At 46.7% G+C, this 17,209-nt stretch overlaps 1 long non-coding RNA gene across 1 annotated transcript; it reads right to left on the minus strand.

Annotated features, from left to right (window-relative positions):
• Window positions 1–16,648: 16,648 nt before the first annotated feature.
• LOC121982779 lies at window positions 16,649–17,209 on the minus strand. Its single transcript, XR_006112248.1, has 3 exons — window positions 17,130–17,209; window positions 16,898–17,014; window positions 16,649–16,793 (listed from the first exon to the last, which is right to left on the minus strand). It is a non-coding gene; the product is annotated as an uncharacterized LOC121982779 (long non-coding RNA).

Consider the following 17,209-nt stretch of genomic DNA (forward strand, 5'->3'; position numbering starts at 1 on the left):
TGAACGGCTAGATGATGACCTCATTATCGATGACCTGGATCGGACGGCTGAAATTAATAGCGGCCGCCCTTATAAAGCTCCGACTTCCGCTTTCCGCCGCATTTTGGCCTCATCTCCTCTCGACGTCTCGCTGCTCCTTTCTTCTCCGGCGACCTTGCGTTCCGGCTCTCCGGCGACCCTACAGCTTCTTCCGATCATCTCCCTTGCCCATAAGACTTCCTTTTCCTTGCTGCCTCTCCTTTCTTCTCTCTATTAGCTATTTCTTTTATCATCCCGCACTCTTTCCTAGTTTTATTTCTCCTTCCTTCCATCACGCGTCCATCCCTGGCCTTATACCATGACCAGTACCTCACAGCCGACCGGCGGTGCTCCTGGTCTTTGGTATTCTACCATGGAAAGTCGGTTCGATGAGGAGGACGCCTTGCGCCTCACTCGAACCTATGATCTGCCGACCGACCACCACATCATAGTAGCTGAAACCACCGACCGGCCACATGAACCGCCGCCCGGCACCGTTCTTTTCTTCCAAGACCAATTTTTGGCCGGGCTGCGTTTTCCACCCCACAAGTTCTTCTTACAAATCTGCAATTATTTTCGCATTCCACTCGGCCAGGTAGTCCCTAACTCCATTAGGCTGTTGAGCGGAGTGATAGTCCTTTTTAAACTGAACAACATCCCCCTCGACCCTAAGATTTTTCACTACTTTTTTTATCCCAAGCAAGCCGAGTGGGGTACCTTTATTTTCCAGTCTAGGATAGGTTTTGTCCTTTTTGATAATATGCCGAGCTCCAACAAACATTGGAAGGAGCACTTTTTCTATGTGCGTTTTCCCGAGCGGCCAACTTTCCGTACCAAGTGGCAGACGGCGATGCCGGCGCAACCGGAACTCGGCAAATTTAGAGGCGATGCGGCCTACCTTCATGCGGCCGAGCGGTTGGTGGGTCAGCGCTATCACATTGACAAGCTGCTCCTTCCGGGAGTAATGTATATATTCGGCCTGTCTTCTACCCCAGCCGATCTGCCCTGCAGCATGAGTAAGCGATTCTCATCCCTCCTTTTTCTTTTGTTCTAATTGATTTAATCTTTGTTTCTGCAGCTGAAGTTATGTGGCGTGCTAAGGCGACCGAGAAGCTCAAATTGAAAGCCGCTCAGATTGAGGTGGTGAAGAACAAGGAGGTCGCCGAGCGGGGCCTTGATCCAGCTGATCCGACCGGCGAAGCAAGTGAGGGGACTCAGGATGCCCCTGAAGCCTTAGCAGCTACTACCTCTCACGACGAGGTAGCGGGCGGCACAGAACCTTCTACCCAAGCCGAAGTGGAGGGCCGTTCGGCCGATGATGTTCCCCTACTCACTCGGAAGCGCAGACGGCCAGAGCCGGCATCCGCATCAACTGCCTTTGATGAGCCACAACCCAAGCGGGGCGCGGACTCTCCGATGTTATCGGGGACCATTTCCCTGGAGAGTACCCCGACCCCACATGGCTCTCCGAGGGCAAGCTATGAGGTGCCGCCGTCCAGCCCTTCAAGAACTCTGCGCCGTATCAGGCGTTTGGGCGAGCTTCCCTCCTCGTCCACCGGTGGGCCATCCGGTAAGGCCGATGCTTCTCAGAGCGAGCCGAGCGGCTCGAATTTAATTAAAACCGTCCTGCGCCCCCCCTCAGAGGAATACATGGCTGCTGCTGATCGGCCAGTGGTCCCCGAGCAGCAAATCACCTTGACGGGCCCTCTTGCAAAAGCTTGGGAGGATGCTTGGCGCCGAATAACCGCGATGACTCCCGGGCAGCTCGGCGACAGCAACGTTCAACAGGCCACCGGGGTATGCTCTTTTTCTTTGTTCGTGTATTTGAATTATGTTTTTAACCTGTTCACTTTTGCTCGCAGACCTGGGTGGAGCAGATTGCCATTAGCAATCGGTTAGCCGAGCTGGAGGATGAATTGAAAAAACTTAAAGCCGCAGGGGACAACCGACAACCGACGACCGCTCTGGAGAAGGCCAAAAGATTATTGGAAGCCGAACGGAAACGAGCTTCTGATCTGGCGAGCGAGGTCGCTCAGCTTGAAGCTGTGGTCAAACAACGAGATAAGGAGATCAAGACGGTGACCACTCGGAAGCGTCAGGCCATCGATGACATGGACCGAATGAAGGTGGAGATTAGAGGGCTAGAACAATGCATCAAGGATCTGCATGCCCTTCTGACCACCGAGAAGGAGAGCCGCTCGGCCGATTTGCTGAAATTTGATGAAGACTTAAAGGCTCTCCATGCTGCCAATGATGCCTCCCAGCGCTCAAAGAGTATCAGGAGGGGGAGTCGGCTCGCTCTGAGGAAGTCATTCGTCCGCTCGGATGCCTTTGGGGAGAAATTTACTGACAAGATCTCCCTCACCTTTGAAGAGGCGATCAAGGCGGCTGTGGATCACTTGAAGACCAAGGGCCACCTTCCCGCCGAGCTGACCATCCCCGCAGAGGATCTGGCTACCGTGATGGGCGCCATTCCTAATGCACTTTTTGATTTTGACGCGTGAGGAGTGTTTCTCATCAACCTTTTTCGTACCCTTGCCATTCGGCCAAACTTGTTATTTGCTGTAACTTTTTTGGTTTGCCCAGTGTTCGACATAAATAGTTTATCTTTTCTGTTCCTTCAACTTTTGTTTTGGCAAGAAATTTTTCTTTCGTCACGTTAAGTGTTCTTTAAAACTCCTCCGCTCGGCTTCACGCTCTAACGTGGACTCAAGCCACTTGCCTTCAATAACGTCTTTCGCCAGGCAATTGGGCAGCCGCTCGGCGCGCGAACGTCACTCGTTCATGTGCTCACATTTTTAATTCAAATTAACCATCTTTTGCTTTGCGCCTTACCTCAAAGGGGTTTTTCGCTAGATTTTTGCAAAGCAAGCCGCTCGGATGTTTATAGACGCTGGCTCGTCTCTCGATATTTAACGTCGGAGCTCGACGGTCTTTCGCTCGGACGTTTATAGAAGCCGGCTCGTCTCTCGATATTTAACGTCGGAGCTCGACGGACTTCCGCTCGGCCGTTTATAGACGCCGACTCGTCTCTCGATATTTAACGTCGGAGCTCGACGGTCTTCCGCTCGGACGTTTATAGACGTCGGCTCGTCTCTCAATATTTAACGTCGGAGCTCGACGGTCTTCCGCTCGGACGTTTATAGACGTCGGCTCGTCTCTCGATATTTAACGTCGGAGCTCGACGGTCTTCCGTTCGGACGTTTATAGACGCCGGCTCGTCTCGATATTTAACGTCGAGCTCGGCGGTCTTCGCTTCGGACATTTATAAGCGCCGGCTCGTCTCGATATTTACGTCGGAGCTCGGCGGACTTCGCTTCGGACGTTTATAGACGCCGCTCGTTTCGATATTTAGCGTCGGAGCTCGACGGTCTTCCGCTCGGACGTTTATAGACGCCGGCTCGTCTCTCGATATTTAACGTCGGAGCTCGACGGTCTTCCGCTCGGACGTTTATAGACGCCGGCTCGTCTCTCGATATTTAACGTCGGAGCTCGACGGACTTCCGCTCGGACGTTTATAGACGCCGCTCGTCTCGATATTTAACGTCGGAGCTCGACGGTCTTCCGCTCGGACGTTTATAGACGCCGGCTCGTCTCTCGATATTTAACGTCGGAGCTCGACGGTCTTTCGCTCGGACGTTTATAGACGCCGGCTCGTCTCTCGATATTTAACGTCGGAGCTCGACGGTCTTCCGCTCAGACGTTTATAGACGCCGGCTCGTCTCTCGATATTTAATGTCGGAGCTCGACGGACTTCCGCTCGGACGTTTATAGACATCGGCTCGTCTCTCGATATTTAACGTCGGAGCTCGATGGTCTTCCGCAGGACGTTTATAGACGCCGGCTCGTCTCTCGATATTTAACGTCGGAGCTCGACGGCCTTTTTTAAGGCTAACTTCAATACAGCCGCTCGGCAAACCCATTGGCCATCCTTTGGATTAATTTTGCTTCCTGCATTACAAGGGTACGTGCGACCAAAATATATGCAAAAATAAGTTACATTAGTGCACCTTTCACCCAGCCCGATAAGGCTGGAGATGATTCGCGCTCCACGGCCGGTCTAGTTGACGCCCGACTTCATCCTCCAAATAATAGGCTCCCGAGCGGAGCTTTTCAATAACCTTGAAGGGGCTCGCCCAAGGAGCTTCTAACTTGCCGACGTCGCCGATCGGCTTGACTTTCTTCCAGACAAGATCGCCGACCTGGAATGATCTGGGGATTACGCGGCGGTTGTAGTTTTGTTTCATCCGCTGCCGGTACGCCATCAGCCGAACGGACGCCTTGGCTCTTTCTTCTTCGACCAAGTCCAGCTCCATGTTCCTCCGCTCGGCGTTGTCCTCATCATAATTTTGGATCCGAGCGGATTCAACTCCGACTTCAACAGGAATGACCGCTTCGCTGTCATACACCAGGTGGAAAGGCGTGACGCCCGTCCCTTCCTTTGGAGTCGTTCGGATGGCCCATAAGACGCCCGGTACTTCATCTACCCAACTTCCCCCCAAATGGTCGAGCCGAGCGCGTAGAATGCGAAGAATTTCCCGATTGGCTACTTCAGCTTGACCGTTGCTTTGGGGATAAGTCACGGACGTGAAGTATTGCTCGATGCCGTAGCTTTTGCACCAATCCTCTAGCATCTTCCCTGTGAATTGCCGCCCATTGTCGGAAACCAATCGGCGAGGGATGCCGAACCGACAGATGATGTGTTGCCAAATGAATTTTTTGACTATCTGTTCGGTGATCTTTGCTAGCGGCTCGGCCTCCACCCACTTGGAAAAATAATCGACCACCACTAGCAAAAATTTCCTCTGCCCGGTCGCCATCGGAAATGGACCAACAATATCCATTCCCCATTGATCGAATAGACATGAAACGGTTGATGCCTTCATTTCCTCTGCCGGTCGGTGGGAGAAATTATGGTACTTCTGGCATGAAAGGTACGTCGACACGGTCCGAGCTGCATCTGCTTGTAAAGTCGGCCAAAAGTATCCAGCTAGCAGGATCTTCTTAGCTAGTGATCGTCCGCCCGGATGTCCTCCGTACGATCCTTGGTGTACTTCTTGGAGGATGTAAGCCGAATCCTCCGAGCTCACGCATTTCAACAGCGGGCGTGAGAAAGCCTTCTTGTAAAGCTGATCGCCAATAAGTGTGAACCGACCGGCTCTCCTTCTTAGCAGCTGGGCTTCATTCTCATCGGGTGACGTGTCGCCCGAGCGGAGGAACTCTATGATGGGTGTCCGCCAGTCGCTTGGAAACGTGAGTCCATCCATCCGGTCGACGTACGCCACCAACAGTACTTTTTCAATTTGCTGCTGAATGGCGATCGGCGTAATTGAGCTCGCGAGCTTGGCTAACTCATCGGCCGCTTGATTTTCTGCTCTGGGTATCTTCTGGACAATAACTTCTCTAAAATCGGCTTTGAGCTTCTCGAAGGCTTCAGCGTAGAGCTTGAGCCGAGCACTATTGATTTCGAAGGTACCAGAGAGCTGCTGAGCGGCCAACTGCGAATCCGAGTGAAGCGTTACCCGACCGGCGCCGACATGCCGAGCTGCCTGCAAGCCGGCTTTGAGGGCTTCATATTCTGCTTCATTGTTCATGGCTTTATAATCCAGCAGGACAGATAAGTGCATCTTCTCTCCTTGAGGGGAGAGCAGCAGCATTCCAATCCCGCTTCCGAGCCGAGTGGACGATCCGTCCACAAATAACTTCCACATGGCTTCCGGCTCCGAATTCTGCACCTCAGTCACAAAATCTGCCAAGGACTGCGCTTTGATTGCCGAGTGGGGCTGGTATTGGATATCAAATTCACTTAACTCCGTCGTCCATTTGATGAGCCGTCCGGATGCCTCTGGATTTAGTAGAACACGTCCGAGCGGGCTATTGGTTTTGACGATGATAGTATGTGCCAGGAAGTATGGACGGAGACGCCGAGCGGCGAGGACCAGAGCGAAAGCCAGCTTCTCAAGCCCAGTGTAGCGAGATTCAGCATCTTTTAAAATGTGACTAAGGAAATACACAGGCTCTTCTCCGCTAACCCTCACTAAAGCCGAGCCGATTGCTTGCTCGGTTGAAGACAAGTAAATACAAAGCGGCTCACCCGCAGCCGGCTTGGCCAATACCGGGAGAGAATTCAGATATGCCTTCAAGTCTTCGAACGCCCGATCGCATTCTTCATCCCAGTGAAACTTTGTGGCTTTGCGTAAAATTTTGAAAAAAGGAAGGCTCCGGTCGGCAGTTTTGGATATGAATCTGGACAGAGCAGTTATCCGACCGGTCAAACGCTGCACTTCCCTCAGATTCCTTGGGGGCGGCATGTCTTGTAGGGCTTTTATTTTGCTGGGATTTACTTCAATACCCCGCTCGGTCACTATGTACCCCAAGAAACGCCCCCCTTTTGCTCCGAACAGGCACTTCTGGGGATTTAGCTTGACCCCATATTTGCGTAGCGTTCGGAAGGTTTCTTCCATGTCCGTGAAGAGATCGGCCGCTCGGACGGACTTGATGAGGATGTCGTCCACGTACACTTCCAGATTTCGCCCGATCTGCTCTCTGAATACTTTATTCATCAAGCGCTGATAGGTGGCTCCCGCATTCTTCAATCCGAACGGCATCACATTATAGCAATATGTGCCGTCGGCCGTCACGAAGCTGACTTTTTCTTGATCTTCACGGGCGAGCAGAACTTGATGATAGCCTTGGTAAGCATCGAGCATACATATTAATTCACAGCCGGCCGTAGAGTCCACCAACTGATCTATCCGGGGCAGAGGATAAAAGTCTTTCGGGCAAGCTTTGTTGAGGTCCCGAAAATCTATGCATACTCTCCACTTGTTGCCCGGCTTGGAGACTAATACTACGTTAGCCAGCCAGCTCGGGAACTGCACCTCACGTATATGGCCAGCTTCCAAAAGCTTCTCCACCTCCGCTCGGATGATGGCATTCTGCTCGGCGCTGAAATCTCTTTTTCTCTGCTTCACAGGCCGAGCGTCCGGTCGGACGTGGAGCTCATGCTGCGCTACACTTGGTGAAATTCCGGGCAGCTCATGCGTTGACCAGACGAAGACATCATGGTTTCTTCGGAGGCATTGGATCACCTCCTCTTTCTGGTTGGCCTCCAGATCGGACGCGATGAAGGTCGTGGCCTCCGATCGGGTCGGGTGTATCTGCACTTCCTCTTTTTCTTCATAAACTAAAGAGGGAGGCTTTTCAGTTATGGCATTTACCTCAATCCGGGGCGATTTCCGAGCGGAACTTGCTTCTGCTCGAACCATTTCAATGTAGCATCGCCGAGCTGCCAGTTGGTCTCCCCGTACCTCTCCCACTTTGTCTTCGACGGAGAATTTGATCTTCTGGTGGAAGGTGGAGACGGCCGCCCAGAACTCGCTGAGCGCCGGTCGTCCTAAAATGACGTTGTAGGAAGAAGGAGAGTCGACCACCACGAAGTTCGCTGTCCTCGTCCTCCTGAGCGGCTCCTCTCCCAGCGAGATAGCCAGTCGGATTTGCCTGACCGGCAGGACTTCATTGCCCGTAAACCAGTAGAGCGGGGTCGTCATGGGCAGCAGCTCGGCTCGGTCAATTTGTAGTTGATCGAACGCCTTCTAAAATATGATGTTGACCGAGCTTCCTGTGTCAATAAATACGCGGTGAATAGTGTAGTTGGCTATTACCGCTTTGATGAGCAGAGCGTCGTCGTGGGGCACTTCAACTCCTTCCAAGTCCCCGGGCCCGAAACTGATTTCGGGTCCACTCGCCCGCTCTCTGCTGCAGCCGACTGCATGGATTTGGAGTTGCCGGACGCTAGCTTTTCTTGCTCGGTTAGAGTCTCCTCCGGTCGGCCCGCCAGCGATAATGTTGATCTCGCCTCGGGAAGTATTACTTCTATTCTCTTCTTCCCGAGCGGATGGTCGAGACCTTTCTCGTGACATTCGGCGATTCTCCTGTCTTGGAGAGCGGTGCCGATCGGGAGTCTGTTGCTGTCGCCCATCGGTTCGCGTCCGATCGGCTTCATGTGTTCTCTGCCTCCTGTCGACTGAGGGAGACCGTCGGCCGCCATTCCGGGGTACAGGATGAGCCACGAAGGGAAGACTTCGGCAATCCCTTGTGTTGTGCGTATCCGTCCGGTGGAAGGAGCAGAACATCAGGGTCCATTTCTTCTTTGGCTTGGGTCGGGCGGCGGCTACCTCTTGTACGTGGGACCTGGCATGGGGGGATCGGATTGCTTCGGCCCTTGGTCCTTTGGGTGGCTGATGAGTGGCGTGTGGTTTCCGCTCGGCCGGAGGAGCCCGCTCGGTTGGAGTTTCTTTTTTCCTAGCCGCTTGCGCTTCTTCCACGTTGATGTATTCGTTCGCCCGGTGTAGCATGTGATCATAGTCTCGGGGTGGCTTTCGGATGAGCGATCGGAAGAAATCCCCATCCACTAGGCCTTGTGTGAAGGCATTCATCATGGTTTCCGAGGTGGCCGTTGGAATGCCCATCGCCACTTTGTTGAACTGCTGGATGTAAGCTCGAAGCGATTCACGGGCTTCTTGCTTGATGGCGAACAAGCTCACGCTCGTTTTCTGGTAGCGTCGACTGCTCGCAAAATGGTGGAGGAAGGCCGTTCGGAAATCCTTGAAGCTCGTGATGGATCCGTCCGGCAGCCTCCGAAACCACCGTTGAGCCGACCCAAAGAGGGTGGTGAGGAAAACCCGACACTTCACCCCATCTGTGTATTGATGCAGGGTTGCCGTGTTATCAAACTTACCCAGATGATCATCTGGGTCGGTTGTCCCATTATACTCGCCGATCGTCCGAGGCACATAGTGCTTCAGCAGGGGATCTCGTAGAATAGCCTCTGAAAATTGGCAATTAATCCTCTCGGGCGATGCGTCCGCTCGGGGGGCTTTCCCTTTTCTGTCATCTCGTCTAGGCATTTCGTCCGAAGAAGATCCCTGATCTCTATGAGCTGCTGCGGCTTCAGGAGTGCGGAATAGGGCTCGATGAAATGCAACGGTGGCCGGCGGTGCTTCCGCTCGACCGCCAGACGCTGACGTTGCTTGTTGCTCCGGCCGCTCGGCTGTGGCTTTCTGTTTTTGCTCCACAAGCTTGGCGGCCCTTATCTCGACCAGAGCGTCGAGTTCCTCCGTCGAAAGCGTCACCGTGTGTTGTCGTCCAGCCTCGTCCATTGTTCCCGTTCGGATGCAGGAGCGTTCCCACAGACGGCGCCAAATTGATCCTGTCCGAATACTGAATTAGCGGACGCTGGGCACGAGGCGCTCTCCGATTGCTGACGTGGATCTTCGACTGGAGGCACGAAGCTCCGGCGTACCTGCACAGAAGTAGGGCCGGGAAGGGGTTCCCGGCGGCGACCCTCCGACGCTCAAGTCAGGTAAGCAAATGGTGGAAAAAGTAGCTCCAAAGGTGTTTCACGCGTACCTCCGGCGAAGTATGAGGCTCGTTATATAGAACGGTGGAAGGGTTCCTGTGCGTCCACCAAGGCACATACATGTCCGCAACCCATACTTCGGTATATGTCTGTCAGAAAGCTTACCGACGCCATACTGCTACAGTCCAATCACGTCTTCGATGGGACAACAGAACACCTCGTTGTCAGACTTGGAGTATGGCCTAGCCATAGGACTTGACGGCTGTCAGAAGATGTTCCTGCCCCCCTTTACCCACCGCCGGCCGAGACGTACATCCGGCCGGCTGGACGGAGACCGTCGTCCGGACGGCCCTCATCCCCTACGCCGGTCGGGCGGCACGCCCCTCACGTCTCGCTTGTCGCTTGCATTGATATGCTGGGGAGACTTCCGGGCGAGTGCCTTCCGCTCGGCTCTTAGACATTGTTTCAACTGAGCGTCGGAACCCCGACCCCTGTCAGGGCACCTCTGTTGGATGCTTCTCGGTTAGCGGATCGGTCTATCCTTTTCTTCCGAGTCCGGTCGGCTCATCCTCCTCCGGTGGACCCCCCGGCCCTTTAATCTCCACGTGGCGTTGACCTCTTGCAATGGGGTCCCCTGCCTTGACCACCGGATCAATACTTTTTCATATTTAAAGCAACCAATATTAAACATGCAAAAAATTGTATCATGTCAATTTCTATTATTAGTTTGTCGAGATTCTTTAATCGACAAGCTATTTTCTTTTAACTTAATTTTTTTTGTTATATTTTGAATTTCTAATTCACAAAAATATTTTGATAATGTAAATTCTAACTTGATTAAATTTTTCGACAATATAATTTGTAAAACATCTTTCGGCAATGTTTCTACTTTGCAAAATTCGTTCGAAAAAATATTCTATAATTCACAAAAATATTTTATCATAAATTCTAATTTGCAAAAATCTGTTGATAGTAGATTTTCTAATTCGAAAAACTCTTTCGATGATATTTTGATTGAATCACTCAATTGATCAGAAGTTGAAGTCCATACCTGACTTACCTTCTTGATCGTTGATTCTCCCCCTGTTGAATTGCTTTCTTCCGAAGATTCTCCCCCTTCATTGATGCTTATTAAAGAAGAGCTTTCTATGTCCTTGGGATGAAATTCGTCTGTTGGGGCTGTCGCGACACTTACCTCGGTTTTGGACTCTTCTGACGATGGATCAGTGTTGGATTCATCTTTGACTTGTTCTTCATAGAGCTTTAAGAACTTTTTCCAAAGTTCTTTTGCGCTTTTATATTCGCCAACTCTATCGAGATCTTCATTTGGTATTATGCTTAGAATGTGAAATTTTGCTTGGGCATTTGCCATATACTCGTTACGTTGCTTCTCGTTCCAGAGGTGTTTATCGAGTTCTTCTCCATTCGTTGTCTTTGGTGCTTCAAAACCAGATTTCATTATTAAACAAATACTAAAATCAGTGTTTAGATATACCTCCATTTGTTTCTTCCATAAAGAGAACTCCCCCTCGAATGATGGTGGATAGATACTATCTCCGGCCATCGTTTTGTTGCTTCAAATGACGGTTAGTCCTTCTGAGGCGTCTCGACTCTGATACCACTGGTAGAACCATTGCGGCTAGCTAGAAGGGGGGGGGGGGGTTGGATAGCTTGCAAAAACAAAACAAAAATAAAAACCAACCCTTCTCGAACTCTTAAACTAATACTTGCATAAAGAATAAGCAGAAAGTAAATAGAACATTAAAAGAAGAGGCACAAGTATTTACTTGGTTACAACCGATGTGGTTGTTAATCCAAGGAAGTTGAAGCACTAAATACTCCTTCAGGAGGAGAAGCCTCTTACAACGTTGAAGCGCAGAAAATAAAAGCTTAACTCTAAATTACGGCACACAAGCGTTGGAAGTGAATTTCTGAGTTCGTTGAAAAGCTTCTGGACCAAGCTATATTTATAGCCTTAGTCGGGGCGCCTTGAGAGTTTCGGGCGCCCCTGGGGGAGGGGGGAGATAAACTTTATCCCCCAACGTTCAGATCGAGTAAAAGCTCAATCTTGTGAAAAAGTCAACTCTGTGCGCCCCAGTCGTTCCGGGCGCCCCGGAGGGGTCCGGGTACCCCGGTACATTCCGGGCGCCCCAGTCAGCTCCGGGCGCCCCAGACCCAAAAGTCAACTCTGGTTGACTTTTTCAGTCCGGGTCCTCTATTCCGGCTCTAGTCACCTCGGTCCGGGTCTTCAACTCCGGATCCGCTCGCTTAGGTGATCTCAGACATCCAGAAAAGGGCTCACCCGAACCCAACTTCCTATTTTCTCGAGCGGCCTTCCGCTCCGGCTTCTCGTCCCTTAGAATTGTCGCGTGTTTCCTTAACATCCGCCGGTGTACGGTGTACTCACCCGCAGTCTTCATCCCTTGGACGCACCGCGTGCCGTCCTTCTCGCTACTTGCGTCTCTTGCTCCTCGAGCAGTCTTCCGCTCCGGCTTTCGTCCCTCGGAACCATCGCACTCTTCCTTCTCGTCCGCCGATGTACTCTTCCACAGCACCTCATCCCTAGGATGCACCGCGTGCCGTCCTTCTCGCTAGCTGCGTCTTTCACTCGACTACCTGTGCTCCTAAGCTCCTGCACACTTAGACACAAGGTTAGAAACACACAAGACCTAACTTAACTTGTTGATCACACCAAAACAACCTTGGGGTTCCAACACTTCAGACTAGTCAACTCCTGTACACTTGATAGAAAAGTAAGACAATAAAACACTCTAACTTTAGACCCCTTGTCATTTATCAAATATGAGTTAGATCATTAGTACAAATTGTACCAACAATTTATCCCTCGTGATTTCTAATATACCAGTTAATTTTACTATAATTTCTAAACTTTGATTTTTGAAAAACATTTGAACATGCATAGTCATTTTCCAATTTCTCTATTTGTGCTTTTAGTTTTTTGTTTTCCATTTTTAACTTATCATACATTATAAAGAACATGCATTTGCTAAGTTTAATTTTAGCTTACCATTTTCATTGTCTAATTTTAGCATGTTTTTGGAAAAGTATTTTAATAAATTTAAAAGATTCTTCAAGAAGTAAGGCTCGTAACTCACTTACCTCATGGTCTAATGTTTCATCTTCATTGTTACTTTCTTCTGAAGATCCTCCCCCTTCGTCAATGCTCATTTATGAGGAACTTTCGTCGTTCCTCTGGTGGTCAGCCATCAGGGCTAATCTGGCGTACTCTTCTAACTCTGATTATGATAACGGCGATTCATCCCATGTTGCGTTTAAGTTCTTGTGCTTCGATTTTGTTGGTCTTTTGCCATTGTCTTTCTCCTTCTTCTTTAATTTAGGGTAGTCGTCCTTGATATGTCATTCTTCTTGGCAGTTATAGTATCGAACTTCCTTTTGCTCCGAAGGTGCTTCTTCAACTCCGACAAATTTATTAGCTTTAAGAAATTTACTAAAATTTCTTACCATTAAGGTTGCCTCATCTTCGTCGATTGATGCATTATAGTCTGGATCGTCTGTTATTGCCTTTAGGGCAATTGTCTGACTTGGCTCTTTCTTTAATTCTGCACATCTAAATTCTTGAAGTTCTAAAGTCAAAAATAAATTTTCTAATGAACTTACCTCTAGATCCTTAGAAATGTAGTAGGAGTCAACTATGGACGTTCATTCTTGTGTTCTAGTAAAAGCATTCAAAGCATACCTTAGTGAATCTCGGTTTGTTACATTTTCTTTGAGATTCATGAGTCCGGTAATTAGCTCCTTTAGTTTGACATGTAGTTGCACTACTTACTCTCTTTCTTCTAGCCGGAGGTTCATCAATTGGTTCCGGAATAGGTCCCGTTTTACGAGCTTTGCTTCGGGCGTTCCTTTGTGTAGCTCCAGGAACTTTTCCTAAAGTTTCTTTGCTGATTCGTAGGTATCGATCTTGCTGACTTCTTGAAGTAGCAGCACGCTTAGCAGGTGGAATTTAGCTTGTCCATTTATCACAAAGTCTATTTGCTCCATCTTTGCCCAATGGTACCCTTCTTTTTCTTTGCATTTTTGATCTTTTGGAACTACAAAACTATATTTAATTATTAATAAAACCTTAAAGTCAGTTTTAAAAAAATACCTCCTTTCATTTTTTCCATAGGGCGAGCTCTCCCACAAACTTCAACAGATAAATAGTTGGTTTGGCCATTGTCTTGTTTTCTTTGGTCGATAGTTAGTCCTTTTGAAGCGTCCTCACTTTGATACCACTTGTTGGTCCCGGTATAGCCTGCAAGAGGGGTGAATTGCCTATAGAAATAAAAATAACCCCTTTCACATACTTTGGACTTTGATTAGTAAGTATAATTAATTTAAATAAAAATAAACTAAACAACTAAAATAAAGAAGAGGCGAGGAATTACTTGGTTACAACCTAGGTAGTTGTTAATCCAAGGCTTTGAAAATACTCTACTAGAAAAACTCCTTTCTTGAAGGAGGAGTAACCTTTTATAGACATTGACAGCTCACAAGAAAGACTACAAAGTGATTACAAGACTTGTAGTTTAGTTGTTGTTGAATTCTTACCTCCAGAGGTCTTTTTATAGCCCCTAGAAATACCTATCCATTGCTTGGAGGCGCCTCTAAGAGGATCCAAGGCGCCATCAAGAGGATAAACTTTATCCTCAACTCAACGGTCGTTGCTAACGGATATGCCCGTTTGAAGATACATTCAATGAGCTTGAATACGCATTCACACTGTTCATGTGAGGCATCTCCAAGGAGGTGCCCTCTATGAACCAGATCAGCCTTCCTTGCGAAGGAGCCTCCAAGCCTTTTGGAGCTTGAATACAGTTTCTCGTCCCTCGGATGTACCGAGTCCGTCGACTCACTTTCGCACCATCCTTCTCGTACACTGCGTCTTCCACATGACTTTTTGTGCTCCTAAGTTCCTGCACACTTAGGCACAAGGCATCAAATACAAACATGACCTAACTTAACTTGGTTGATCATATCAAAACTGCCACAGGGTACTTACAGAATGTATAGAGCTTTCACTCAAGTTTTGATATAGATTTTGGAGATCCTTTTTGATGTATGCCAAAGGGAGAAAATAAAGGATTTAAGTTAGGAAATCCTCATTTATACTTTTGGCATTGGATGTGCAAAGTAGAGCTAATGAGTAAGTCTAATTTAAACATATTATCAAACATCGGAGGAGATCATTGGTGCAATCGACTCATATTCAAGGTTGATGAGGTTCAAATTAGTTTTCGATGTTTCGTATAAGTTTGATGATTGAGCAATATGTCAAGTAAGGCAACACTACAACAAAAAAGCTAATAGACAACGCTTTTAAAGCGTTGTCTTTGTGCCTAAAAAAGCGTTGTTAAAGGCACTGTTGTTAAAAGTCTGCTCAACGACAACGCTTTTAAAACGTTGTCGTTTGTACAAAGACAACGCTTTTGCAACGCTTTAAAAGCATTGTCGTTTTATGCAAAGGCAACGTTTTGCAACGCTTTTAAAGCGTTGTTTTTGGTAGAAAAGACAACGCTTTTGCAACGCTTTAAAAGCGTAGTCATATTTTGCAAAGACAACACTATTACAATGCTTTAAAAGTGTTGGTGTTTTTTTACAAAGGCAACACTTTTTGCAACGCTTTAAAAGCGTTGTCTTTTTAAAGAAAAAAAATTTAAAAAAATTATTTAAAAATCATTATTTTTATATTTATGAAACTATTATTTTTCTTTTACCATGTCTAGATTCGAATTTTACATATAATCAACTCAGTTAATGATTTCAAACTCATCAAAATAATAGAAATCTGACGTTAAAGTAATATTAATATTTAATTACATGAGAAGCTAGTAAATATCAAAATTAACACTAATTCTGTTTTAAAGTATATAGTGATATTCACATATAAAACAAAAGAGCACAAAAAATCTGTTTTGAACAGCTACAATCTGTTTAGCCAACAATCTGTTTACTGAATACTGAATACTGAAGTAGCCAACAATTTGTTTACTCAAAATAGTACAGTAGTTATTGAATCCAGACGCTTAGTGTACTGATCAATTACTGAATCCAGACGCTCCTTAGTGTACTGATCTCGACTGTCCTGTATCCACCTACAAAAGTAGCAATAATATGTTTCAAGTCCATACATGAGCATTACTGATGGCTCTCAAAAGAAACAAAACAATCATCATGACTTTCTACCTACCAAACACACGCAATATCTTAATGAAGATTTTCTGTAACTATTTTGTGCAGTTAGTGTTTCCCATTTAATTATTCAAGTATAATATGGTTTCATGGAAATTCTATTCCATCAAAAGAATCCCCTCTAAGAGGTTCTGATTCTAATGAAAATCTCTCTCTTCCTAATGTTTCTATTAGTCTAAATGCCCATAGAACCATCGAAGAAAATATGCAAAGCAACATTAGGAAACAATAGACACGTAAAGTACATAGAAAGAGTGCTAAAATAAACATGTAGATTGTTAAAAAGATAAAACAAAAATGCTACTATTCAGAATAAGCTAATAAATGATATAATAAGAGAAACTATGTTCAGTAGAATAGCAGTGTTAATAGATAACAAACACATTTTGTGATTAGACAAGTTGAAATATCAGAGTTGAAGGGGTGAGGGATAGCACGAGATAAAAGAAACTTCAGTTAACATAGTAAAAAATGAATTACGATACATTGAGATGACGAAGAGTCATGAAAACACATTAACAATCAGACAATTCCTTCCAAAACAACTAGTTAGGAATCAAACAATCAAGACAGTGAAAACAAGGTAATTTCAGCCTTTATGTTCTTGACATACTTTAAATCACCAAATAATATTACTCAGTACTCACACAATCCTCAATTAATTTGAAGCTAAAATAAGAGAGATTTTGAGAAACATAAAGAAAATAATAATGTGGAACCGAGAGCCATCTAGTTACCAGTCACCAATAATGAAGGTTCAGACTATCAGGGAGACTTCTGTGACCAACCTAAAAGCGTTCACAATGATGCATTTACTCAGAAACAAAATGGACCACTAAGGCTGTATTTCTAAAAAATTTTAGATGTCAGTTGAAGTACCTGCAAGTATTTACCAATGGGTCATATGGCTATTACTTTTTAGTGATAATGAGCATTGGACAACACAAGTCAGTACCGTCAGACATGCTAGTATGAGACCATATTTCAAAATATGCCACCAAAGCATCAGAGGTAAGGCAATTTTCATACTTTATGTTCAACACATCATTCAACCATTACTAAAGTAATTATTTTCGCATCCATTTGCAGGTAACAAGAGAGTAACTAAGGTCTCACCAAACCAATTGCAGATCAAGATGTCCAAAATAATACTGTCCCACCAGCACTCATTGAAATTTGGCAACATGTGGCGAAAAGTAAACTGCAATTGTTAGCAAATGAACTTAAAAAAAAAACATTATTTAAGTAATTTTTGCAAAAAAAAAAGAAAAAAAAGAAAAAAGAGGTAAAACAATGAAAATGAACCTCCATTAATTCGAAGCCAATTGACAACACCCACAGAAGGGGCTGGTTTCGTATCATTATTGCCTTACCCCACCATCCAAAAATATGAGCAAGAACAAACTCATCAAATAATGTATTCTACAATAAACTAACACAAATTAGTGATGACAAGATCTAAAAAGGTATAGGTTCCTTGAAAGATCCAAGCAATATAAACTGAATGACAAAAGGTTGATGAATGAAGGAATCATACATAAACATTGATAAACCTGTTTTTTGGATTCTCTGGGACATAAATACGGCAATCAGCTCCATAGGATCTTTCAGGTAATT

Source organism: Zingiber officinale, chromosome 5A (assembly GCF_018446385.1).
Source record: "Zingiber officinale cultivar Zhangliang chromosome 5A, Zo_v1.1, whole genome shotgun sequence".
NCBI classification, from domain to species: domain Eukaryota; kingdom Viridiplantae; phylum Streptophyta; class Magnoliopsida; order Zingiberales; family Zingiberaceae; genus Zingiber; species Zingiber officinale.